Here is a 6,000-nt window from a genome sequence, read left to right on the forward strand (position 1 = left end):
AAAAAACAACCTATCTTTACAACTCAAGGAACTAAAGAACAAACTAAGGCTAAAGTTACTAAAAGGAAGAAAATAACAAAGAGCAGAAATCCATAAAATAGAGACAAAAAAGAGAAGAGATCAATGAAAATAAGAGCTGTGTTTTTGAAATGATAAACAATATAGACAAACCTTTAGCTAGACTTGCTAAGAAAACAAGAGAGATGACTCAAATAAATAAAATAAGAAATGAAAAAATATAAAATATGAACAGACCAATTTCTCTCTCTAGAGAACAAATCTCCAATTTTCTGCCAATGTAAGGGCAGGAGCAATCATCAGTGGCATCTAGAGATCTCAGAATCTCTTAGTCTTTTCTCCTGATTTTAGCTCCCCCTTCACCCCTACTTCCAGAGCTCTCTGGTGCTAACTATTGGGCATCCCATGATGTAAACTGGTTGCTACTCATATTTCTCCACTTTTCTCTTGGTATTCAATTTTCTGCAGGCTTGTGTAGTCAGTTGCATGTACATCCATTCACTTTCCAGCTTCCAACACTTCGTTGTTCTGCTTCTGTCCAGAATCTCTGTCTTATGGGGGAGGAAGAGGAAAATGATATATATGTTCAGTCCTCCATCTTTAACCGAAGTTCTTAAGCTCTGTGTCTTCTAGTTCATTGCTACTTCCATAGAGAAAGACTTGTGCATATGTCCAGGCTTAAACACACGTGACAAGGCAGCATTTGTTTGGGCAAGGTTGACCAAGGCCACCATCATCTTGATTTCTTCTGAGAGAGACCAGGTGCTCAGTGAACCAAGCAGTGAGCTCTGTGGCGTAGATGAAGAATTAAGGTGACTTTATTATTGTGAAAAATGTTTCAATAATCACAAAAGTATGTAGATTTCTCTAAGGCCCTATTTTAAAAGACAGTAAGTGACTTCCCTGGGTGTCCAGTGGGTAGGGCTCAGCGTTTTTACTGTGGTGGGCCTGGGGAACTCAAATCCTACAAGCCACACAGTCCAGCCAAAAAAAGCAAGATAAAAAAAAAAAAGACAGTGCATATTTTTGTTAAAGTAAGGAGTCACTTCTTTTCTGAGCCTGGATTATATTACAAGAGCCACTCTTGTACCTGTAATGGCTCTTTCCTCTCCTGGACATGTGGTGCTACCAACAAACAGCATCTTTTAAGTTCTCCAGTGGAAGGGAGAGGGATATCTGGTCAACCCAACCATAGCAATATCTAAAAATGCTAAACAATACAGCCCCACAATTTAGCATGTTTTCCCATGGGATGATTTTGCTCTCCTGAAGTGTGATTGTCTTCTATCTGGTTTTGGGTGGCCTAGACTAACACAGTACTGTTATTGGAAATAAACGATATCCTGCAAGTCCTTCTGGCTGAGCGTCTCCTGTTTTACCCCATGCCTGGGACAAATGACTTACAGTGACTACACCTTCCAAGATGCAACAGAGCACGTCCCAGGACTACACCTCCCAAGATGCAACAGGGCACCTCCCAGGACTACACCTCCCAAGATGCAACAGGGCACCTCCCAGGTTCCCAGGCCGTTGACTTCCTGGGCCTTGATGTCCCTCTGAATGGATATAGAAAGCTTAGAAAGGATAGTTGGGGTGGATGGGAGCAGGACCTATCCAAAACCAACCAAACAAAATGGACCACACTTGGAAGTTAGAGGAATGACTATCTCATTTCCTGGACGTAGGTGAATCAGGAGGAAGACAATGAGTGTCGATAGGAGGTTTTCCAAACCTTTTTTCAAGCAGTCTTTATTTTTTAAAGCAAAATCTAGGGTAGGCTGTCAGAAGTTCTCTGCAAAAATACAGACCATTATCTGTATGTGTGGGAAACACATTCTTAGTCAAAATATTTATTTAAACATTTCAGCTGATCATTTGTTCCTTTTGGGAAGAATTATTTCACTGCATGTGAACCTCAGTGGAAAAGACATTGAAAAATTGAGTAGTTCATTCTACACAGCTCCAACTCACATTCTGCTTCCCTCACCCACACGTTTTTATTTCTATCGAAAATTCTTTTTACACCTTCCTTTGAGACAGGAACCGATACACAGCACTAAAACAATTTCAACAAATGTCAACACAAAACGCAAGAAGACATACACCAGGTGCGTTTTCCGAATCAATAAAAACGTTACTAATAAGAAAAGACATTTGTAGTTTGTAAATTTTCATTTTGCTGGGCAGGAAGCCAAAATTCTGGATCATCAGTTTAATAACCAGCCGCTCGGAAGCTGGCTTGAGAAGGAAGATTTTCCTCATTCTCCTTCCTTGGAGTGGCTTAGTGGCTTTTCCAACAGCGATCCCCTTCCTGGGGATGTTTCTCAGGGCTGAGCCTGTAAAGGGACTGGGGGCACAGGCCCTGCTCTTTGCTGCCCCCTGGGGCAGCCCCCTCAGTGATCAGGCCAAGAAAAGGCCCTTCCAGGCCTTGGTGGGCTCTCTAACCTGGTCCTAAGGGTTAAACAACCTTAAACTTCCAATCTCAGCTGTTTACCTCAGCTCAGGTGCATTAGAGAGATTATATAAAGGCCTTCCTACTTTTTTCTGGTTGTCGGATTCCGATGCTTGGGTATTGTGTTTTAAAAAGTTTATTAGTGAGACTCTTTTCTGAAAAAGTAGTAACCAAAGAATAGTTTTCTGCCTTTCTACTATGATTAATTGGTGAATCCTCTACCCAATTAACTGAGGCAAACTTCGCATTTGCATTATTGCTGCCTGTTCAGATTCCAATGGCACTTAAAAAAAAAAAAAAAAGTTCAATGGCTCATTTCAGCTCTACCTAAATGTCCTTACAGCACAAACGTTATTTTTGGCTCAGGGCACATGCTTTCAGCTATCTCCCTAAAGCTTTCCCCGCCCCGGCTGTGGAAACCCAGCTTTGCCGAGTCTATTCAGGCCCCCTTACATTTGCATGTCTATCAGGGGTCTTTCACAGCCCAGTGGCCCCAACAAGTACTTGCCAATGGCCGCATTGTTCTTCAAAACCACCCCAAATCAGGACTTGCAGCGTCCTTCTCGCCTTACCATTGAAACACCTGTTAGTTTTCCGGGACTTTGCTTTCTACTTATGGGAGTTGTACCTTCCCTACTTGTTGAGATGGCTATTTGTGGGGAAATGCTTGAACTTCCTCTTGGAAAACTCTTTAGAAGTTACCTCAAGTTTTATATGATGCCATTTGATCCCCCTTAGCGCTCATTTCTGCTTGTTCAAAAAAGGCTGGATGGCCACATGGATGGGAGAATGAAAAACACTTGTTTCTCTCACTCTCATGTGCTTTATAAATTTAAAATTTCCCCGAAAAGAATCTGAAAAAGAATGGGTATATGTATATGTATAACTGAATCACTTTGCTGTACACCTGAAACTAAGACATTGTAAATCAACTATACTCCCATATAAAATAAAAATTAAATTAAAAGAATAATAAAATAAACTTTTCCCAAAGTTAAAAGTCTACATGAACGTAAAGTGATTATATTGTGAAACCAACATTTCAGATTAGACTATAAAACAACACCGTGTTCAGGGAGATGAATTAAAATCTATTGCAAATATTTAGTCCACAATTGCACAGGTCCAGGGAGCCCACTTAACGTAAGAGCAGGGCAGGACTCTGAGTAGATATGTCTGTTTTGACTTGTGTGGTTATACATATGTGACATGTGTCTACGTGTACAGATACATACATTACACAGATATGTTTATTATAAATATATGTGTATACGTGTATTTAAACATATATACTTTCATGGCTACGTAAGGCATTGAAGACTAGAAAGACAATATCTCTCATTTTTATTCTTTAAAGTCTGTACTTAGGACCCACACAGGGTTCGGCTCATCTGGAAATCTAAGAAATGCTTTTGCAGACTCACATTTTGGTGTCCATATCAGACCTGAGAGTAAGACAGCTCGCTATTTTTATTTCCATGTTATGAATGAGTTATTATTTTTAGTATTAATAACTACTTTATCATTCAGCTGTTCGGAAGTAGACCCAGGCTTTGCAACCTCTGGTCTTACTGTGCTTTTCTCCTTGTTCCCAGCTCAGTAGCAATTTCCCCCCAAACTGCAATCTTTTTATATGATCGTATAGCACTTTTATTGAGTTAGAGAATTTAATAATAACAAGCAGATGATCAATTATAAAGCAAGTCGTAAAATATCATCGGTGTAGATAATACTAACGTACACGTAAAAATAGTTTAAAATGGTTTATACTTTGAGTTAAGGGAAGTTCTGTGCTTTAAGATTTCGCATTGTAGCTTTTTAAGCAACTTGGCTTCACAGCCCAAGAAGCGTTATTCACTGTTTCTCAGAAGGGTGGCAAATTCACATTTGGGCTGTTTTCAGCAAATCATTTTTGGGCTTCTTGGTAAATTGTATGCAAAATATTTACTCTGTGGAGTCACGCAAGAGAAATGGTACACGTTGCCATTTTTGGACGTTTGTGAGTATAGCCCGACAAAGCTAAGTGGGGTGGAGTCTGAGAAAAAGCTTAAAAGCCTCGACCACCTAAACAAATGTGGCATTCAGGCATTCAGGCTGGAGGTCCCCTGGTCCTCCAGCATCTCTGGGATACTGGGATGACCAGAGGAACAGTGGTGTGAATATTCAAAGCCTGACCTATTCCTCTGGGTGCCCCTTTCCTTCTCCTTCTGGATGGAAGCATTTTCTCCACAGACTGACTCTAGTTCCTGAACTTACTGCAATAGGCAGTTATCAATTCCTCCAAATACATATATATTTTTCTTTTCTAGGGCTAGAGTGGGGCTGGCTGTGGGAAGGAAAAGTTAGGTCTATCTAACGGCAGGATGAAAGAGTCAAAAGGATTATGTTTCAGAGAGAAACAATTGGCTGTGCCTCCTTGGGAAATGCTTCTAAACCGTTCAGGGCCTGAGATGGGATTAGACGCAGCCCAGCCTGAGGCAGCATAGATGCTCATTCAGCTCAGGTCTTTTTCTGCCCACTTTCCTCTGGGGAGTGACCAGGAGAGAGGGCAGCCGTGTCACCATGTTTCCCAAGGAGCAGACAGTGGAGGTTTCAGAGGTGAAAGGTTAAACACTGGTGTCGCTAAAGTGAAGGGGAGTTTGGGGACGGGGAAGGTCAGCAGGGAGGTTGGGGGAAAGGCGGGGGAGGTGAGAGCCAAGGCAAGCCAGTCCCAGGGTTGAGAGAAAACAGGCCGGCCTCTCCTCCCTCCCCTGACTCCAGACCCTACATCTGTGTGTTGGCGGTTGTGATGTGATCTCCTGCCTCTCTCCTTCAGCTCTGCGGTTTGGCATTAGCCTCGATGCTATGGCCTTATACACAGGATGTTCACAGAAGATGCTTGTTAAGTTATCGTGGTCCTGCCTAGACTTTGGCTCCCCTAGAAATACTCTGATTTTGGAATCACTTCCAGTCTTGGGGCACAGTTTTGCATGTGACCTTAAGGGTTGCTAATTTCCCTAAAGTAAAGGTGGAATTGATTTTTGGAAGAAGTGTTGCATAATTGGAATAAAATCTGAAAAGGGTAGAAAATGAAGCATGGACTTATTGAAAATGAACCCCTTTGAAACATGGGGTTACCAGAAAGTAATACATTCACTTTTTTGTTAGGTATATATATATATATCTATTTAAATATGTATATATGTAATACATTATATATAAAAATATATTTATATATATTATATATTTATATATATTTATATTTTTTTTTTTTCCTGAAAACATTCTAAAATAATTTTGCTAATAGTTAGTACATTAGGGTAAGTGTGCAACTTCCCAAAGTCAGTGGTCATTTTGGAGGTCCAGTCTGCATACAGAGTATTTATCTGGAAAGAAAGGCGGTTTTCTTCCCCTGTTGTCATATCCCCCATGATGGACTCTTCCTTGAGAGCTGAAGAGAGGCTCTACTCACAGCCCAGGAGAAAAAAGACCCAGTTACCTCCTGGACTGCATTCAGGTTGGTTGCCAGGATCCCTCCTTTGAGGAATCTG

This window comes from Pseudorca crassidens, chromosome 21, assembly GCF_039906515.1.
Source record: "Pseudorca crassidens isolate mPseCra1 chromosome 21, mPseCra1.hap1, whole genome shotgun sequence".
Classification (NCBI taxonomy): domain Eukaryota; kingdom Metazoa; phylum Chordata; class Mammalia; order Artiodactyla; family Delphinidae; genus Pseudorca; species Pseudorca crassidens.